At 39.3% G+C, this 22743-nt stretch overlaps 1 protein-coding gene across 2 annotated transcripts in view; it reads right to left on the bottom strand.

Moving 5' to 3' along the window:
- The window catches only part of LOC109428905 (transmembrane protein 164), a 91150-nt gene that overhangs the window by 52387 nt on the left and 16020 nt on the right, over positions 1-22743 (bottom strand). Inside the window, exon 1 of one of the 2 annotated variants that reach the window (XM_062855376.1) lies at positions 19977-20281. The exons of the other annotated variant lie outside the window; for it this stretch is intronic. The gene's annotated coding sequence lies outside the window, so the exon portion shown is untranslated. Of the gene's footprint in view, positions 1-19976; positions 20282-22743 lie in introns of those variants that run through there. 2 annotated transcript variants of the gene reach the window in all.

Here is a 22743-nt window from a genome sequence, read left to right as displayed (position 1 = left end):
TCACATATCTACCAATATCCTTACATATATGTAGGTTACTCTTACATGAATTTCTGTTGAATGTAGGGAAACGTGGTTCAAATAGTTAGTTTTCCATCTTTATTCATATTCATTATCAATGATAAACGGTCCTTTGAAGTGTAGTGCATACAAAGTTCTAATCAATATTTGTTAGATACTGTAGTGAAAACATTTTCAAGAACAATGCATTGTATATTGTGTTCTAGTGATTTCAGAAATAAAACGGTTCACAGTGGTCCAGATTTGAAAATACCTGGCAAAAACAGGGGTGGTAGATCCTACCCTCTACGCCCACCCAAACATGCCCACCTGCGCGCCATCTGCTGTTGGTTCTAATTTGTAAACATCTTTTGTTTAGTTGTTTATAAACATCAACAATAGTAAAAAACATTTGCGTTTTTCTCTTCCTTTCGGTGCTGATGCTCAGTTTTTTTAGGTAATTATCGAAATTTCTTGAGTTGTAGTGTTAAATTATCCTCATATTAAAGCACCAATCAATTTTCAACCGATTTCCGCACTCCAAACAAAACGAAAACAAAAACAAGCGAGAGTAGAGGCAAATATTTCTAAAAGGCGAAAACAAAACACTGATTTTTTCGGAATAAATTTTTTCAATATAATCTAAATAAAATGTGTGGGATTATGCTTGAATCACATGCTGACTTGCTTTTAGCATGATAAAACGGTGTTAAAATCAATTTTGCGAACGAAAAAAGATATTTTCTTGGTTGGCCGTTACGTCCTTCTAATGGTACTAAAATTGAATAGAGGGTAGGCGCAATTTGTTCCCAGTTGACAGCCAGCTTACTCCCCTGGGCAAAAATTGCCAAATCATAGTAGTCTGCTAGTGTTAGCCTAAATGAATGCATTGGAACATGATTCAGCGCTCAATTATTCATTTTAAAGGCATTTTCATTTTTGTCGATTTTTTCGAACAAAATCCGAACAAAATGGATGTTTTTCATACAATTTGACTATACATATATCATCATGGCGTTATTGTTTTGGCAGCTCTTGGCAATTGCATTTTTCCTTAATCGATTCTGCATACATAAACGAGATTTGAACGGAATATCCCCGCGGGGAGTAGCTGGGAGCGATTTGTAAGACACTTTGTAGTCGAAATGTAAAAATTTCTCGTACTAATGACATGTATTAATGTCAATTTTGAAGCCGAAAGTGTTATTTTGATCTCTTGATCCATTGCAGATGTCTGATATACACAAGAACTTACAAATAAACTTTTGGAAGCAATTGTATTACATACTTATATAAACAGACTTTTGTAGTGGTTGAACTTGTTTGTGTCGGCTCCTTTGCCAAAAAAATCGATATATTTTCCATCAGCAGCTATTCAGTGTTGTAGGAGTTAGTGCTCCTAGTATTAATGATGAATACTCGATATACTATATCCCATTTAAGACTTGTTCAAAAATTGAATTTCTGCCAGCTGTTCTCAAAATTGGACCCCTGTGTATGGTGCAGCAAGCCATTCTAGAGTAAAATCAAAGAATAAAAATAGAAAGAATGCCCTCTCTTGCCTTTTTCTATGTAAACGTCAAGACAAGTGGCGCTCTCTAAGCGTATCAAGGTGGAAGCTCTCTGTAACATTGTTCGTGATTTGTCATGAGAGAAGGTGGTGTGCGTATGTTTTGGTATTCGCATACAATCAGTAACGCACACTACCGCATGAAGGTTGATCTGTCATCCACAGATAGCGCTGCGGTAGTGTCCTCCTGAGTATCAGCGGAGTGGGCATTCTTGATGTTCTTATTCTTTGGTAAAATGCCAAGGGGCCGTCCATATACCACGTGGACAGAAAATTCATGGTTTTTGACCCCCTCCCCCTCCCCGTGGACAAGCGTGGACTTTTCATTAACCCCTCCCTAGACCCCTTCCTCCCCCTTCCCCCAATGTCCACGTGGACATCCGAAAAAAATGTTTTTTTTTATATTTCTAAAATAAACGAAAAAAAAATATTTCAAAAAGTTTTTTTTTTTATTTTTCTTTTTTTTTGTAAGCTTTGCCTTAAATATAAATACTAACTTTATGATTAACAAATACTATATAGCTATATAGGAAGAAAACTTTTTGAGTGACTTAATTTTAAAGTCTTTCTCAAAGAAGCACAAAATAGGTAGCTACAAGTTTTTGACATTATTTTTAATTGAGTTTAATGTTTGTGGGAATGTGGGTTCGATTCCCGCTCCAGTCGGTGAAAATTTTTCGTCAAACGGAAAATTCCCCACTGAATTATTGGGTGTTTCGTGTGATGTCCATCGCCTAATGTTAGTGATTGCTCAGTCTGTGCGATCTCTGGTTGAAGACGGTGTTTTTTTAATGTTTTGTTTTGTTAAGATAAAGTATTTTTTTCTTCTTTTTGTTGAGGTAAGATTATATTTCTCAGTATTCTACAAAAACAAGAATTACAGCAACTTTTAAAAAATGCATAGAGTACACCCGATTCTTTTTGCACGGGTCTGGTTTTTGTTATAACTCAGTCAATTTTCAACCGATTCTCATGAAATTTTGTACACATGTAGGCTCAATAAGTACAACCAGTGTACAAGATTTCATGAGAATCGGTTCAAAATTGACTGAGTTATAGCAAAATAACGACTCGTGCAAAAAAAAAAAGAATCGGGTGTATAGTCGAAACTAAATTATATTGGTGAGATTTAGACTTAAATATCCTATAGAAACATCCTAAATTTCAAAGGAAGCTCCAAAAAAGGGTTCAAGATAAACCTGCAAATCTCCACTTGTATTTTGAAACTTCAACGTAGTTTACATTATTTGATATGAAACTTCGAGAAATCCACACAGAACTTATAAAAACTTTCTGGCTGAAACGCCAACATTTGCATGGTTTACACCTAGGTCTACACTCCATTTTAAATCTCCAGATTATTCCTCGATGAAAAAAGTAAATAATTAGAAGTTGTGATCATTTAAACAAATTAGTCGATGAGTCAATACCATCAGTTCGTTGAAGAAGTCATGTCCAACTACAAAACAATGTATAATATAATAAAATGTAAAGAACTGTTATTGAAGAAAATCCCATCAGTAATGCGACATAATTTATTTCGCTTGTAAAACTTTGTTTCTTAATTCTTGTGTCAATGTTGTCCACGTGAACATTTGACGAACCCCCACCCCCCTCTTCGTGGACAAGCGTGGACTTTTCTCGAATCCCCTCCCCCCTCCAAGTTGTCCACGTGGTATATGGACGGCCCCCAATTAATATTTGTGACATGGACATCACCAACCAAGCGTCTCCATTACATTCAATCCCCTAACGATAACCAAAAAATCTTATTAGAAAAATAATAACATGAAATAAAAAGAATTTCATCGGCTTATTCGAAAGGATTTTTGAAATATTTGAGTTGTAAAACAACCGAAAAATTGCGGTGGGCGTAAGTAGGCACAAGGTTACTTACAGGAGACTGTACCAATTTATCCCATTAGTGCATTTTAAGCCATATTCCCTTATACTGCTAAGCTAGTACATCCAACTCCAACCATGCACATGCCTATTGTCTTCGTGTTGGCTCTGGGTGTTCGTTGTAGCCGGCGGCAGTGCATTCAGTGATCTGGATAAAATTCAACAATGTTTATTGGCTGAACGTGGTTGGTGGTGTGGTGGCGATAGGATAACGACGATAAAAGCCAGATACGGCAGGCAGAGTATGGCACGGCAAGGGAATGTTCCATTTTGGGGCAAGTCATATTTCATTCCTTTGTAAGCAGACCTGTACATATCCTCGCTGCTGCTATTTGAGAGAAAAGTGCCATTCAAGCTCTACCATTCTAGATTGTTGAGCAAGACCAGAGGAGGAAGATTAAAGTAAAACAACACAGTTTCATGAGGATGAACTCAGTTTGATGACGTTCAACCACTGAGCTATGCGGAATATCGCAATGTAACAAGTAACAATTTGATACTGTTCAAACGTTTTCTCTGCTATTTTAAAGCAGCCTTTATTTGAACAAAAGCTAATCAAAAGAGGTAGAATCCTTTATTCAGCCCCTAAACATCTAATTTTGGAGATTTTATTCAACTTTCAGCTGATTTGAAGTGCATTGAAAGGCTTATTTAAGGCTTAATATGCGGTGAATCGGTAATCAATAAAATTTATTTATTTTGATTTAAAATAAAAAAAAACAATTTCGTATGCATTGCTTACCTTTAGCGGCTTTCTAGGGGTTGTGTGCTAGTAGTGGAGCCTGCGCCTATAGTGGACTCCCTACAGAAAAACCCAAATATAAATGCCCAAATCAACTGATTCCAGGCAACTTCCACCGGAGGAACATCAATAAAATTGCACCACGTCAGTTCTTCGCAAACAAGTTGTCAAGTGGTCACAAAAATCGATTTTAACTATTTAATAAATGTAAGCACTCCAAAGGGTCCAGTATAGGCACATTCAGAAGGGTCCACTATAGGCTCCGAGATGTTTGTAAATAATCCTTTAGTGGACCTCGGTAGGGTCCATTATAGGCAACATCGATGCATATTTTCGAAAGCGTATTTCACTGGAATAGTTTATTATTGTTGTATGTTTGACGATCTTAACAAAAAGAGGGGACTCGTCATAAAATTCAACTTTAGAACAATCCACAGACGTAACATAGCTAAAAACCGCAAAAGTAAATTTTGATGGCTCCACTACTAGCACCAAACCCTATTTCCAAAGATGTTTAGAAATTTATAAATCAACCTATGGAAAAGCTGCTAATTGAACTCGCATCTCCTGATTTAAAGTCTCTCTCCTTAGCACCTACACCACACACAATTGTATACATATCCTCGAAAACGAGAACATTAGTTGTTGTGTCTGAAATATCAAGAACATAAGCTGAATTAAGCCTGTATTGAGACTGAAGAAGCTTCTTCTTCTCCTTCTTCTTCTTATTTATGGCTCGACGTTCGCATTGGAACTTGGTTCGCCTCACTTCAACTTAGTGTTCTTAGTTCCACAGTTATTAATTGAACGACTTTCTTTGCCTACCATTGCACGAATTTGTATATTATGTGGCAAGTACAATGATACACTATGCCCAGGTAGTCGAGAAAATTTTCCCGACCGGAACGGGAATCGAATCTGCCGTCTTCGCTAACTGGAGACCCCAGAAGCTACGCGGACTCTACGAAAACATTGTTTTGGCCAGCTGTCAAAAATTATTTGATTAAAGGTTGAATAACAGATGAATAATTCTGCATGTTGGTGTCTATTCAGAAGCTGATTACACAGATGAATAATATTCTATTCAACTTGATATTCAGCCTTTCATGTAATGCTGATTAAAGAGGTAGATCAAGCCGTACTCCAGACCAATATTCAGCTAGCAATGTGTTCAGCCACTGATACCATTAACCAGCTAATGTTTTGCAAATACTCTCACTGTTATGCAATCATTGTTACTTGGGACTTGCTCAATCCTAAATACTTCAATCTTAAAACTATAAAATCTTCACAAAATTGCGTGTAGTACAGGAAATCAGTACTTTTAATGCGAATAAGAACTACATAATTTTCAGTAAATTACATACAATACAAGGGTATTTTTTTTCAAGCCTAGTTATGGTTTCTATGATTTTCCCCCGGAAACCTCCCCAGGATTCCACCGGAATTCCTGGTAGAATTGGATTCCTGTTACAATTTCTCCGGATTCTTGGATTCCTGTTAGGATTCCTCCGGAATTCCTGTTACGAGTCCTCCCGAATTTCTATCAGGATTGTTCCGGAGTTCCTGTCCTCCCCAATTCGTATTAGGATTTCTCCGGAATTCCTTAGGGGTTTTCCGCAATTCCTGTCAGAATTTAACTGTCATTCCTGTCAGGGTTTCCCCTGCAATTTCTGCCAGGATTTTCTCAAGAATTTTTATCAGGATTGTTCTGGAATCCCTCTCAGGATTTTCCTGGAACCACCGCAAACCATCACTACCATTCAATTCTATTAAGTTGTTATATTTTCACTAAAATTATAATATAAGGTAGAATATGGTAAAATGGGCCATTTCTTGATTTTAGCATATCATCTCCGCCATCCAATCATGTACAAAAAATCATCATTATCGGATTTAGGGGGATATTTTCATTAAAATTATAGGGTGTTATAGGGTAAAATGGACCACTTCTTAAACTTAGCACCGCATGCCATCTTGCCATCCAACACAGTAAAGATTATTACATAACATTTGTCGATTAGTTTGTTAGAAATTCTGCAGCAAACTAAATTATAGATCTTGTACCGACTTTTCGAACCCTCTAAGCAGAATAGGGGCCGTTCATAAACCACGTAGACTTTTTGGGGGGAGGGGGGGGTCTAGCCAAAGTCTACGCTCCATACAAATTTAAAAATTTTTGTATGGATAAAAGTCTACGAGGGGGGAGGGGGGGGGGGGTCTGAGATGGCCAAATTTTGGTCTACGTGGTTTATGAACATTCCCATACCCTCTTTGAATGAGTGTAATCAGTTTAGTAGCTTTTAATTCCGCCCTATGTTACTTATCCCTTGACAGATACACGTATTTCGACTACCACTTGTAATCTTCCCAGTGGATAACTGACACTGAGGAAGATTACAAGTGGTAGTCGAAATACGTGTATCTGTCAAAGGAGAAGCAACATAGGGCGGAATCAAAAGGTACGAAACTGATTACACTCATTCTAAATTTTAGAGATATGTTTGTCAAATTAACTAATATAGAGTGAACTAGGGTAAAATGAGCCATTGATCAGACTTTTCACAGCATGAAACCATCGTCATTAATTGCTGTGGAGCTAATTACATCTTACTTGTCCATACACCAGCTAAACTTTTTGCAACATTAGAAGCTACAGACGTTATGTTCATCAATATAAATTAATAATAAGGATAAAATGGTAGGTGAAATAACAAGAAATTTGAATATTCATGCACAAAAATTAGCATCAATTGGAGTTACAGTCATATATTCAATAAAACAACAAATATAGGGTGAACTAGGGCAAAATGGGGCAATGGGAAGCATACTCATTGAAAATTGTTGGCTTAGAGTAAAATGGGACAAAATTGACCCCTTCCCTAGGTCTGCACAGGATGAAACCATCACCATTCGATTTATCGGCCAACTTCCATGCAAAACGCATTAGATTGAGTTTTTTTTTGATACCAAAAAAAAAAACCCGCAAGAATTTGAAAATGGAATTGCCAAATCAATTTCCAAACACTCAATGGAATTTCCATCGAAGTTGCCGAGAAATTTTCAAAGATGTTTCCGAAGAAATTCGTATGAGAATTGCCGAGGGAATTACTAACAGAATTTTGAAAAAAAAATATTTTATGGATTTGCGCGAAACATTTTCGCAAGAATTCACAAGGTAATTTCTAAAGAACATCTAGAAGCATATACCAGAGGAATTGCGAAATAAATTCCCACAAGAATTGCTCGGAGATTTTTAAAGTAAATTACGAACGGGTTTTCAATGCCAATGTTAAAGAAATTAAACTCCTCATAGGAGCTAATGGAATGCCTAAGAAAACAATATTCCACAGGAATTCCTACTGCCGACTAAATTCCTAAAGAAAGTTTCGAAGCAAGTTCTAAGGAAACTGCCGAAAACATTATCAAAAAAAAAAAAACTCCGCAGAAATTTTCAGAACCGTCACTGAAGAATTCACGAAGACATTGTCTCAAGAACTATGTAATTGAAATTGTAGAATGAATCCATAAAATAGTTTGGTTTTTTCCTTCTGAAAAGAATTTGCGGAAAGATTTCAAATGGCTGACGCAATTCTGAAAGGCGTTGGCGTAGAAATTCCAAAAGGATTTACAGAAAATATTCACAAAAAATATAGGGGATTCCAAAGGAATTTCCGATGAAATTTGCGAAAAAAAATCTCAGAATTATTGCCGAATTTATTACTGAAATTATTCCCGATGAAATACTCGCTGCACAGTGTTCGAAATCGATGATTTTGCGATCAAAATAAATAACTTTTTTTTGTTGGTTCTAGAGGTTTGGCGTTTTCTACAAAGTTTTTCTGCATGTTTAAAGGCGTCTTTTGATAAAATGTAATTAATGATTGATCCTTCTAGAAGTGGGATAAATATTTTATTTTTTCAAAAACATTTTTTTTTAAATGTTTGACGTTTTCAGCAAAGTTGTAGGCCATCAGTAGGTCGGCTCCAGAGGTACGTTCACCTCCATTTAGGAAATTTGTGCCATAAATAAGTTGTAGCCCATAATAACAGAATAAAAAAATCGTAGAACATGTCAAAGCTCCACCTCTTAGGATTTTCAAGATATAGAGCATTTTATGCGAAGTACCCCTTAAACTAGTTTTTTCAGTGTAGCTTTAACAGACAAAATCTTACAGGTTTGTGACCTTCTACAAACTTGTTCAGTACGTCAAAATACACATTTCTACCGAAGATGTGAAGTCATTATATCTTAAATCAAAAATGTTATTTTAAGATGTACTTTCTCCTTAAGGCATGTTGTAATTAGTGAAAGTAAGTCGAATGCTGAAGATGCGTGAGAACCCCTGCAATAGTGTTTAAAAGGAAGCATAAATGATTCACAAACGAAAATCATCGAAAATCCTCTCACGCTCATGTCATGAATTCCTCGGCAGCATGACTTTCTTTCTAGCTTTATGGGTCATTCGGGGACGAAAAGCTGATTCCGATCATTATTTATTCAGCAGAAAAAGTGTGGGTATGGGGGCGTTTTTGGTCAGGCCCCCACTACTGTTGTGTTTCGTTTGTCACATGATGGTGGTCCTTGGCGGACGAACGGCTATGGGAATTGGGTGAGCGGTTAGGTGTGGGTGGGGTCGGTTGGCTGTCGGTTGTGTTCTGGCTGTTTCCTTTCTGATGGAAGAATTTACTTTGTCGGCGAAAAGGGATAATCACCGGAAATCAAAGTCAGCATTATAATGCGTGGAATGTAGGTGGTAGCTGTCCGCAAGTTTGATGAATGGTAGCTGAGTTACTAATGGATTTTTGATTTCACTCAAAATAACTGAAATATATTGAAGAGTAAGTGATTTACGAGGCATCAAACCTGCCTAGTTGATTAGGGAAATAATCTTGTGTTCCCAAATGTACACCTAAACCCGCGGTCACCAAAGTGCGGCCCGCGGGCCGCACATGATGTCCAGTTCTCTATGTTGCCCTAAGATTCCTCGTAATGTCTCTTATGGAAGTTGTTCTACTCCCGAAATAATCAAGAATAACGTGTTGAATGATTCAAAAATCGATTCTGGTGTTGCAAGACGAGCAGTTGAAAAAATGGGCCTGAGGATCACTGACCTAAACGGTCTCACAACGGACAAGGCCTCTTTTTTAGGCATATAAAGTATTCCATTATTCTTGCACGAGCTAGAAGAAGAACCATGTAGTACTTCCGTCTAGTTACATAGGGGCAAGATTGTCATGATTTATTTCCATTTTTTTCAATTTTCTTTTTCAATTATAACTTGTATCGCAAATAATTTTGATTGTTTTTATTTATAGATTGTAGTCCTTATTGTCCTTTACTAGACTGCACTATAAAATTATTCGAATAATATTAATGTTTCCTGAAAAAACGCAACGAGCAGCTCGATGATGAGATATCGACCAGTGAAGTTACGCCAGTATGATACAAAAAGCAATATTTGTTGTATTCATTAAAACGAAAACTTTTCGTATTCAACTCAACTGAATTCGTATTAAATTGCGAGCACAAATTACATGGGGGAAAAAATGCAAAAAACTTTTACTACCGCGAAATTCCGGTAGAGTCATTAGTAAGCAAAAGTGATCGAGGAGGTAACGATAGAAACAGACAGACGGGGACCGTATGCCGTTCTGATGTTTTCTATGGGTTCTCGTTCCACACGGAGCCGACAACGTAATGTGTAATGAAATTATAAAAGTCTTGCATAAAAGGCAACGCGCAGCTGTTTTGATCCATCATCGGCGTCATCCTTTGCTGTGCTTTCTTCTTCTTGTGGGTGTGTGTCCCAACTGAGAAACAGTCTACTTCTCAATTTCGTGTTCTTTGAAAGTTTTTAGTTATCAACCAACAACTTTCCTCCCTGAAGATATAATTTGGCACTGTTAACATAAATACGGTTTGCAGCGGCAATTCTGCCAACTGAGCTCAAGAAGGCCCCTCCGTCGTCCGCCATACACACCGAGCTGTTTGTTAATAGAGACCGTGTAATGTCAAGTTGGGAATGATGACGCGGTGGAGGTAATGCCATTTCGAAGACGAAAGCGAAACCAAGTCGAATTGCATGGATGATGCGCATTCTGTGTATGGCTTCGGGGATAATTTATTATATATTTTTAGCCGGTTCTCGGGATCTATTTTCAGTTGGCACGTGGTTTGTTACATTGTTTTACATCGGCAATCGCAATTGACTGTGTGGAGCTACTGGCAGGTTTGCTTTGCTGGCTGCTCGAGCCCGTATGAAGTTGATCATCAATATTAACTTCTATTCTCGATCAGTCTATAGATAGCTGTGTAGTGTCTGTAGCGATTGCCTCATTTGAATGCATTGTGGATCATCACATCCGTGATGTTCATCTAGCCAACGTGCCTCTTCATGTGAACCAACAAGTTCACCAATCTGGTGTCCATTGTGACTCTTTTACACAAGGGTTTTCAAGATATCGAGAAGGCATTCGCTCTAAAACAATCTGGTTTGGGTGTTTTCTTAGATATCGAGGGAGCCTTTGACAAGGTGCCTTTCGATGCCATATTGGAAGCCGCACGGAGTCATGGTATGTCTCCAATGATTTCCAATTGGATTCATCAAATGCTTAAAACCCGATATCTCTTCTCGACATTGCGTCTAGCAGGGGTTAAGAAATTGAGTGTTTGTGGATGCCCCCAAGGGGGAGTCTTAACCCCGCTTTTGTAGCAGATACGCTATTGAAGCAACTCAATAATAGCGGTTTTCCTACTTATGGTTTTGCCGACGACTACCTAACATTGTGTAAACTACGTCCGAACCGCAGAACTTGGTCAACCTTTAACGTTGACCCAAGGACCTCGCGACCAACTTCCCGACGCTACCCCAGAATCACAGACCCCAACGAACATAAGGGTAGTTCGGATCGACGGATCAAAGCGAACTCGCTCGTTTGCTTGCTAGAAGTAGACTGAACTATATTCTCCGAATTCATACAGTTTTGAGTATAGGAAAAATTGACTTAAATGTGTGCGTATCGTTTCCCGATAGCACCAGCTATAATTTGGTTTACAATCGGACACCCAGATCTACCTGATTTCAAATTAGGTTTAATTCAATACAAATGCAAATTCAAATTTTCTTTACAAAACCAAACACTGATACTCTTCTTCATCTATTGCTCGTCATCCCCCGTCTCTCCGCCATCGTCAACATCAAGCAGTTGGCACCACCGCTTGATTCGATCTGCCGCATACACTGTAGTTCTCGGCCGATCTGAAGTGCGCACGCCTGGTAGGTCCTCGAGTTCGTATCGGTCGTTGCCCAACACCTTCATCACCACGTAAGGGCCCTTGTATTTCGCCTCCAATTTACGACTATGACCCATCGCGGTGAGGTCTCGCTCCACTAACACCATGTCACCTACCTCATAGACCTTTGATTTCCTACGCCGTTCGTCGAAATACTGTTTCTGAAGACGTTGCCTTCTCCCGATTGCTTCCATCGCTTGGTGTCTCAACTCCTGAGAGTTCTCCACCACATTGTTCTCCTCGTCGTGCAGCGCAAGTACGATTGTATTCTGATGGACATCACGTGGTATGTAGGACAGCACCAATGCACTAGGCGATAAATTAGTAGTCGAATTCGGCATATTGTTGATTGACCACTGTATCTTCGGTAGCTGCTCGTCCCAATGTGTATGGGTTTCTCCCACCATACAACGAATAGAGTTAAGCACGGTCCGGTTGGCTCTCTCGACTTGACCGTTCGCTCTCGGTGATCCAACGGCTGTCTTAATGTGGGTAATGGCGTTTACCCGACAATACTCTTCGAATACTTTGGCCGTGAAGGCCGTTCCTCGATCCGTAATAATGCAACTCGGCGTACCAAAGGTAGCAGTCACCTCTTCCAAAAAATTCAACACTGGTCCAGTTTTGGTTGAACGTACTGCTCGGATGATCACAAATTTGGAAAACCCACAGGTTAGAAGCACTACATAGGAATTTCCTCGCGAAGATCGTACAAACGGGCCCATGTGGTCCATGTGTACTGCACTGAAGGGGACTGGTTCTTTCGGCACGCTGTGTAGATACCCCTCTGGTCTTCCTCCTTTACTTTTGTGGAACGCACACTGAGGACAGGCTTGTATGTAGGCGTGGACATACTTGCGCATCTTCGGGAACCAAAATTTCTGTCGCAATCGTTCCAACACTTTCTCTTCACCGAAATGTCCCATCTCATCATGGTAGGTGTGAACCATTCGCCACCGAACTCGAGTAGGCACCACGAAACACTTTTCTCCATCCACTATTCTCATTAATCTGTGCTTCTCCAACCGATAATTCTGCTTGATCTGTCTCTCCTCATCACTCAGGGGATCCCTCCCCAACACATCGATGATATTACACAAGCGGGGATCTTGTCGTTGTAGAGCCACAAGAAAGTCTGTATTGCTCACCTCGATTGATAGCATATCACACAAAACAGGGTCCACACTATTCCCTTCTTCGACAGGGTTTCGGCTTAACGCATCGACGTGCCGCATAGAGCTACCTGGTCGGTGCTCCAAACGAAAGTCATATTCGGTGAGCTTCAGAAACCACCGGCTGATTCGAGCGTTCATGTCCCGTTTCGCGTAAGTGTCTTTCACTGCACTACAGTCCGTTCGTAACACGAAAAACTTTCCAATTAAATAATGACGGAATCGTTCTACGCTCGCAACCACCGCGAGCACCTCCAACTCATAGCTATGATACTTCCGTTCCGTTTCTGAAGTTCTTTTACTGTAATAGCTGATTGGACGCCAGCCCTCTTCCGTTCGAATCAACAAAATTCCTGCTAGTCCATCTTGCGACGCATCTGTGTGGAGTTCTATCTCGCCATTCGGGTCAAACAACACTAGTAACGGTCTCTCACTTAACAGCTTCTTCAGCTCTTCAAATGCTTTCAATTGCTCACACTTCCACTCAAATTTTGCCTCTTTTTTCAGCAGAGAGAACAGAGGCGCAGCTACAATGCTGAACTGTGGGATGAATCTCCGGAAAAATCCTACCAGTCCCAGAAATTGCTGTATCTGTAGCACACTCTCCGGCACCGGGAACTCTTCAACGGCACGAGTCTTCACCGCGCCTGGCCGGATTCCGTTCTTGGACACCTCGAATCCCAAGAACTCAACAGTCGTCTTGAAGAAATGTGATTTTTTCAGGTTGATAGTAAATCCGCTTTCCTGGAGCACTTCTAGAAGTTTTGCGAACTTCTCTAACACTTCTTTCACGGTTTTCCCCCCCATAACCAAATCATCTATATAGGCTACAATTCCTTCTTTTCGAAGCTTTGACGTTAACTGGTTCATAGCCCGCTGGAACACGGAACAGCCATTGGCTAATCCGAAAGGCATTCGAAGAAAGTGGTAGTGCCCGTCGCGAGTCGAAAAGGCGGTACACTCTTGACTATCTTCCGCAACTGGGATTTGATAGTACCCCGAATAGAGGTCCACTGTAATAAACACTTCTGCTCCGCTGAGTTTATTCAAGCACCACTCGATGTCCGGCATGGGATAGCGGTCTTTCACTGTCTTAGTGTTCAACAAACGATAATCCACCGCCATACGGAACGAACCGTCCTTCTTTGGCACCATCACCACTCGGCTGTTATACGGCGAATTGGACTCCTCCACAATACCAGCTTCGATTAACTCTTCCACCAATTCACCCAGTGAGCGATTCCAAGCAACAGCATCAAAATTAAGGAAATTTTTTAACTCATGATTTTATATTGAACTGAAACTTTGCACAGTTTTTCAGTTCCATCTAAATCGCCATTTTTCGATATCAAATTTTTATTTTAAATCACGACTAACTTTTCAAAAGGGTGTATGTGAAAATGGTTCAAAAATATTCAAAAATCCGCACAGCCAAAATGGTTCGTTCGATTGCTATGATTTTTTCAGCAAAGTTAGATAACTAAATGGTGATTCCTAAGAAAATATACACTGTAAAAAAAAATATTTTTTAACATGATAAAATATAATTTTTGCCACAAAAACTTCAATAACTCAAAACCCTATCTTTTTACCAACGTAATTTTTTTAGGAAAGACGGTCCATTGTATTAGCAATCTACCATAAAAATTTGGTGATGGTAAACTAATGAACAAAAAAGTTATAACATTTCAAACATTTCACAATTTTCACATTTGGTAAATATTTTTTTTCTGTGTAAATTATTTCGGTCAGAAATCGCAGTTTGATGCTTATTTTATTGTTCAGCAAAGTTAGATAACTAAATGGTGATTCCTAAGAAAATATACACTGTAAAAAAAATCTTTTTTAACATTAAAAATATCATTTCTGTCACAAAAACCCAAATATCTCAAAATCCTATCTTTTTACCAACGTAATTTTTTAGGGAAAACGGTCCATTGTATTAGCAATCTACCATAAAAATTTGGTGATGGTAAACTAATAAACAAAAAAAGTTATGACAATTCAAACATTTCACAATTTTCACATTTAGTAATATTTTTTTTTTCAGTGTAAATTATTTCGGCCGGAAATCGCAGTTTGATGCTGATTTTATTGTTAATGGCCTTGCGTGAGTAAAACAAGCTGTTTTTATTATGTATTATGTATATTATATACACAGTAATGTTCCGATTTTATCACACCCTCCGTGCATTAGTCGTTTATTCATTAATTTGCTGTTACATTTGAGGACAAGTGTTTTCCCTCTTCTTCAAGATGAATGTTGAAAGCGTGTTTTACAACGTTAAAAATATTGAAATAGGTATAGATGTTGAAGAATATTTCGAAGCCTTTTTGAAAAGGGGCTTGATTAAATTGTTTAAACAGATGTCGCTGATGGTACGGTGGCATGACTCTCTACACTTGGCATCTCTGGCAATTTCTCAGTTGTTGTCGTTTTCGATCTTCCTGCGCCCTGCTTTACCGATGATATACAGATGACTCGTTTGTCAAAGGACGTGCAAATGCGTAAATTTGTATTCAATGTGGACATTTGGGCATAACCAGTCTCTTTCAGTTTATCTATGGAGCTTTCAGTGAGATTTCGTAACTCTTTTGAACATTTTTTTTTCATCAAACGGTCTACAAGAGAGCGTTGAGTTGAAGACCTTTGAGAAAGCGACTGTTCATGTTGTTCGTTAGATTATAATAAACAAAATCACTTATTAGTTTTAACTGACTAGTTTGGTGTTGTTTGCTTGGCTGAAGAAAAAATTTACTATAAAATCTTTAATATCCATAGCGGTAGTATATTTTTTTTTGCTTTTTTGTTAGCATTGTGATGTACACAGACGACAAACGTAATACTAGCGAAATTTTCATTGACCATACCTTTAACGATCATTTTAAATCTTGGTTGTGGCTTTCATAACCAGAGGCGCGCACATAGTTTTTCTTTGCGTTTGACGTTTCACACTAGCGCCTTCTGATGACGATATTGCACAACGCAGTGTTTCGTGAAACATTTCCACCAGGTGATGGTAGTGTGAACTGGGCGATGGATTTTCACGAAAATTGTTCTAGGCGTTTCGTCTGTTTGTCTGTGATATGTACCTCTCATGCATTTGTTGTTGTTGGAGTTACTCGCATTCTTCCGATCATAAAGTCTGTTCTCTAAGAGGTATTTTTTTGGAGATAAACTAGACGTATACGCGTATATAAAACTTTTATTATACAGCTTTTGTCTTAAAAATTAGTTTATTCCCATTTTTCTTATAATCAACAGCTATTCAACACTATCAAGGGATTTTTTCACCAGTCACGTACAATAAAAAGTCTGACACTCTCAATATTTTTGATCACAACACTGGATCGCGTCTAAGTTTCAAATAGACACTATAGTAAATATGAATAATCAAACAAAAATATCACGAAAACAACTTGTTTAATTCAGGCGGTAGCCTTTACAAAAAAATCAGCATCAAAATATAATTCGACAATGATTTTTCATAAGGGCCTAACTGACTTGATCGACTTCTCTTCGTCGACTCTCTCTTTCGCTAATAACTTGATCAAAACAAACAAAATCGTTATTCTTTTTGTTTCTATAGCGTTGTAGTCTATAGCAAGATGTAGTCGTCTTCTTCGCATTTCATCCACAAAATCTTTGGAAAACTCAATATACATTCAGTAATAACACAAAGAGAGGATCGATGAAGAGAATTCAAAAATGTCAGTTAGGCCCCAATGAAAAATCAGTGTCGAATTCTCGAAATAATTTACACAGAAAAAAATTTTGGTACTTAATGTGAAAATTGTGAAATGTTTGAAATGTCATAATTTTTTTGTTTATCAGTTTACCATCACCAAAATTTTATGGTAGATAGCTGATATAATGAGCCATTTCCCCTAAAAAATTGACGTTGGTAAAAAGATAGGGTTTTGAGATATTTGAGTTTTTGTGACAAAGATCATATTTTTTTATAGTAAAAAAAGAAATTTTTTACAGTGTATATTTTCTAAGGAATCATCATTTAGTTATCTAACTTTGCTGAAAAATTCATAACAATCGAACAATCCGTTTTTTCTGTACAGCTTTTAGAATATTTTTGAACTATTTTCGCATACACCCTTTTGAAAAGTTAGTCGTGAGTGAATATAAAGGTTTAATATCAAAAAATGGCGATTTAGATGAAATTGAAAAACTGTGCAAAGTTTCAGATATTTTTGAAATGGTCGCTCAGGATCGACTGACATGACTCCGTGGAATTCCTCCAGTGCAGCTTCTCTCGCGTACTCCATTCGATGAGGCTTCACATACACTGGCTCACTATCACTCAACACGATCTTCATTTCGGCCCCTTTCGCGACCCCCAACTCCTTCATGTTCTTCGCAAAACAAGGCCGGTACCGATTCACTAATTCCAAAATCTCTTCTTTCGCTCCTTCCACATTCACATCATCAGCTTCGATTTGCGAATACTGATTACTACTGTCGATCGTGAACATCGACTCATACTTCCGAGGCTGCACTTCTACCACCATCTGATTTGCTGCCACAGCGTCGGTACTGCGATCACTCTCCCGTCGTAACTCTACTTTTCCGTTTCGGTTCACCATTACTATGCCCTCTTGGTTGAGCATATCCCGTCCGAGAATTATAGCAGTGCTCTGTACCCAGTTCGGTACTACATTGAGCTTCACCGGTACTGCTATCTCATCGAGCTTCACACATGACTTCACTACCTTATCCACGCTCACTTTTTTGCCACCAAAGCCGACCAAAACCGTGTTCGTCACTTCACTATTGCCGACTTGATCCGCAAACCGACTTTGGATGGTAGACACTTTACATCCCAAATCGATAAGTGCGTTCAGCTTGATTCCTCCTATTTCAACCACTTTCACAAAATTGCTTTCTTCATCTACCACTTGCATTTTTGATGGTCCAGGTCGAGGCTTCGGGGAAGGGCAGTTTTTCGCCATATGGCCACTAACACCACAGTTGTAGCAACACCTTTCACCAACGCTCGGACAGGCTACAGCTTTATGTCCCGGCTGATTACAACGATAGCAGTTCATCACCTTGTCTCTCTTCTTTGCGATTACTGGTGTAGTAGTTGATTCCGAAGTTGTATCGATCATGCCCTCCATCCATTTTAACTGTGAGATCAACTCTTCTACCGTCTCTATTTTTCCACCCAGCTGTACTCTGCACTTAGAGATGAACTCTCCCAACCCAGAGATCGCGTATTTCACTATAACAGCTTCATCTAGGCCGGCGCGTTTTCCGAGGGCTACCTGAGAGTAAACGTATTCGTCAATCGTTTCATCTCTCAGTTTCCGACGCTTGGTCATCTGAGTGTGGTAGTAGATGGGATCACGTGATGACGGATATGCACGCACCAACTTCTGCGAAAACAGTGCTCATGTATTGATTTGATCCTGTACTCCAGCCCACCACAACTTAGAGGAACCTTCTAAATTCAGACGAGCGCAGTGTAACTTGGTCGCGTCATCCCAATTATAATGCGTGGCTGTAGACTCGATCTCCTGAATCCACTCTTGCGCAGACAGACATGTAGCTTCTTTAGGGTTGAACTTGCTGACTAGCTCTCGCAACTCCCGGAAATCCGGACGTCGAACCGCTACATGATCTGCATTATTTCCCGAGCTCCTCGTGGCGATGGTTAACCGTTGTTGTAAGCGTTCAATTGCGGCCATCTTTGCTTCTAACTCGGCCCTTAGTGCTGCCGCATCACGCTCTTCACCTTGTGACATTTTGGGCTTGTTCCGCAACGTAACGAACTGTTCACGATCGGGGACCAATACGTCTTCACCACCGACTTCTTGGTCGCCCCCACTATTATATTCTTCAGAACTGGACATGCGATGCCTCAAATTTGACCGGCAACCATGTGCTTCAATTGTCCACGTAGTTCTATTGTATGACACTATTGTCCACCGAGGTCTACTACTTTCACCGCGATCACGACCCGATTTTCACCACGCGCGGCTGTGAATCCTGTCTACAGCTTGTAAACTACGTCCGAACCGCAGAACTTGGTCAACCTTTAACGTTGACCCAAGGACCTCGCGACCAACTTCCCGACGCTACCCCAGAATCACAGACCCCAACGAACATAAGGGTATTTCGGATCGACGGATCAAAGCGAACTCGCTCGTTTGCTTGCTAGAAGTAGACTGAACTATATTCTCCGAATTCATACAGTTTTGAGTATAGGAAAAATTGACTTAAATGTGTGCGTATCGTTTCTCGATAGCACCAGCTATAATTTGGTTTACAATTGTTAGTCGGTATGTGCATCAGCACCCTTTTCGACCTGATGCAAAACGCTCTTCAGGTAGTTGAGGGTTGGTGTCGCCAATGTGGCCTTTCGGTTAATCAGAGTAAAACATCTATTGTTCTTTTTACGGAAAGGCGAAACCGTAATGGCGTTCGACCTTTGCGTCTCTTTGATTCTGAAATCGATTTGACTGAACAGGTAAAGTACGTTGGAGTCATTCTTGATTCCAAGCTTTCCTGGACACCTCACATTGAGTTCAGAATCAAGAAAGCTCGTATGGCCTTGCCGGCAATGCCGGCGAACCTTTGGTACAACTTGGGTCTAAATCCCAAGTACATCAAATGGATCTACACAACTGTTGTTTGGCCAATATTGGCCTATGGATGGATGTCTTGTGTGGTGGCAAAAAGGCGAAATGAGAATCCAATCAAAGTTAGGGGAGTTGAGGTTGATTTTTGCGTGACATAATTTGTGTATCATCCCTAACAAGCCCAGGATCGTTATCATCATTTCTGGAGTCCTTGAAAAGGTAACTGTCTTGCACCTAAAATCAAATGTTCCAAATAGAAGTACCCGATGTTCAGCAAATGAAGGAAGTGAATACAATAAAACGCCATTTTTACATAATTGAACAGTCGCATAGCATGTAGATTGTAGATATCTCCTCTACGGTCCCCAAAAGTCAAACCCACAAAAAAGCACTTGATGCAATGCCACGATAAAGTCCGAACAGCCAAAAGTATTGCCCCGTTCCATTCCAATGCTTTTTTTCATTTTACGGCATTCGCCACCCACTTCCCGCTTCGAAAGCACACCGTAAATGTGGCAATTTTTCCCTGTCAAGCACAATCAGCTTCCAGGCTTTGGAAAGTTTCCCGGTTCTGGTTCTCCTTCATTCTTCTCCACTTGTTGGTAACAACCCAAAATTTTCCTGTTCCCTTATCGCTAGAGAGAAAAAAATTGGAATAAAATATGTGCATCCCCTCAATTCTGTTCGGGACATTACCTATTTTTCGGTGCGGGAGTCCAGTCCGTTCCAACAGCAGCGGGATAAAACTTTTCCGGCTCGTCTAACTTCGAATCGATCCCGGACAGCCGGCATCAGCAGGACGATGAAATCGATGTTTTTTTTGTCAGCCGTTGAACTTTCGGAAACCGAACATGGGAGTTTCACTTCCCGTGTTTTCTGCTCGTCGCTCGACTCGAACACCAAACCAGACTACGGTGTCAACGTTCGTTCCACACAGCCACACAGCGGTAATCGAGTCACCCTAATTGGACTCTAATTTTTCCGACCTCTTCCGCTTGGGTTATGTCAAAGAATAAGAATATCAAGAATGCCCACTCCGCTGATGCTCAGGGGGACACTACCGCAGCGCTATCTGCGGATGAAAGTTCAACCTTCATGCGGTAGTGTGCGTTACTGATTGTATGCGGATACCAAAACATACGCACACCACCTTCTCTTATGACAAATTACGAACACTGTTACAGAGAGCTTCCACCTTGATACTACTGCTCATTAACCCACATTTCCGCCGGATTTAGAGGCACACGATGACACACACGTACTCACACACAAATGCGCGAAAACGGACGAACACACGCTATCGAAGCATTTTTTCCTCACCCTATGGAGCTAGAAATGCTGTCGGAGAAAGATTAACCAATAGGGAAGGTTTGTGTTAGCACGAGAATCTACAGTAGTGTTCCAAATACTGCGGTTCTGATGGGACAAACAAAGGACATGATTGGAGGAGAGGTCGAAAAGACTTGTGATTGTGAATGGTCTGTTTTCCATTTTAGAATCTTAAGAGAAAATCTAAAGTTGTACATGGGACACCTTTAGATAGAACACGTGAAGGACAAAACAGGAAAGGGGCCGTCCATATACCACGTGGACAGAAAATTCATGTTTTTTTAATTTTAATTTAATTAATTGAAGAGCTTTCTTTGCCTGCCATTGCATGAATTTGTATATTGTGAGGCAAGGACAATGATACACTATGCCCAGGGGTCGAGAAAATTTTCCTGACCGGAACGGGAATCGAGCCTGCCGCCTCCGGATTGGCGATCCATAGCCTTAACCACTAGGCTAACTGGAGACCCAAGTTTTGTATATCTTCCATAACTTCTCTTTCTAACTTATTTTTTTTTAATATCTTTCACTTTGTCGATGATTACGATAAGTGGAATAGGGTCTGGGAGAATTTGAGCAGGGGGCCCATCCCAAGCAACACACATGTTATAATAGAGCTACGACAGCGCAAGTTTTGGTTGTATATAAGTTTATTTTACGTAACTCTAACATTGTGTTGAAATAACGTAAAATAAACTTCTATACAACCAAAACTTGCGCTGTCGTAACTTTTATATAACATGTGTGTTACTTGGGATTTTGGGCACTTATTGCTGTAATTCAGTCAATTTAAATCCAATCGACTTCAATTTTTGATCATAGCTAGATACTGTATGTACATATCTGATCGTGTTCGAATAATCCAGTCAATCCGTTAAAAAATGACTGAGTTTTCACAGCAAGGTCCCAATATAGGTCCCTCTGCCCAAATGGTCCCAGACCCCAGATGGAGTGATTCTCTGGCGATATTTTTTCTACAGATTTCTTAGCAATGACAACATTTTTGGCGGACGCATGCGAATTGCCCATTCGCCAGACTTTTGTCAAAGCTTACTAACAAACTTCTTTCAAAATTTCTTATGACTTCCTCATCGGGAAGTACAATTTATTCCGGATAGTTTTGGTAGATGCCTTATATTATCTTGGCGTGTACTCAGCTGATTGAATTTCAAAATTTGTATCAAATTCCTTAAAAAGGTCTTAATTCTAAATTAATTTCTGAAAGAATTTATAAAAAAGGAATATTTTGAGAATGCATAGATCGATTTTCTGAAGAAACTCCTGGAGGTATAGCTGAAGAAGAAGCTGCAAACCCCCAACAAAACCTTTTGAGATAATTAAAAAAAACTCTAATAAAAATCCTTAACACTGATATATGTTGCCCTTTACTGTTTTTCTGTAAATCCTAAGCAATTTTATGAATAAATTCCTTGAGAAGTTCATAGAGAAATTCCTAGAGGTACGCTTGAAGGAAATCCTGAAGGAATTTCTGCGAAAATACTTGATGAAATCTCTGCAAGAAATTTTGTAGAAACCTCTGCAAGAATGTCTCCCAGCCTTCCGTAAGGATCTCTGAAAGAATTTATATAATAAAAATCTGAAGGAATCATTGGAACATTTTCTAAAAAAAGTTTTGGACGAATACCTATCTAAAGAAAAGTGAAGAAATTTTGGAAATTTCCTTAACAATCTGGTGTAGAATTTCTAAAGCAATCCTTGGAGGAAATTCTTGTGCAAGTTTCTGAGAAAATTTTGAAGGCATCAGTTTCTGATTCTTAATGTATTCGTGAATCGTTTTATAAAAAAAAAATTCCATGGAGTATTTTAAAGATAGTTCAACGATGGTTTTCGATGAATGATTTGAAAAATTTGAAGAAATTCGTAAATGAATTTCTGGAGCAATTGTTAGGATGGATTACAGCAATGGCCCATGTAAAAATTATCAAAAAAGCCGTGGAATTTTTTTTTTAAATAATCCCTGGATCAATCTGTAAAGAAATCTCTTAAAGAAATTCTAAAGAAAATATTAGTCAAATTTCTAAAAAAAAAACGCCATGGTAGATTTTCTAAAAGAATCCCTCAAATAATTTGTTGAGGAACGCCAAGGGCAGTTTCTATAGGAATCCTTGCTGAA

Source organism: Aedes albopictus, chromosome 3 (genome assembly GCF_035046485.1).
Source record: "Aedes albopictus strain Foshan chromosome 3, AalbF5, whole genome shotgun sequence".
NCBI classification, from domain to species: domain Eukaryota; kingdom Metazoa; phylum Arthropoda; class Insecta; order Diptera; family Culicidae; genus Aedes; species Aedes albopictus.
Note: the sequence above shows the minus strand (reverse complement) of the source record. Positions and strands in the feature narration are given on the sequence as shown.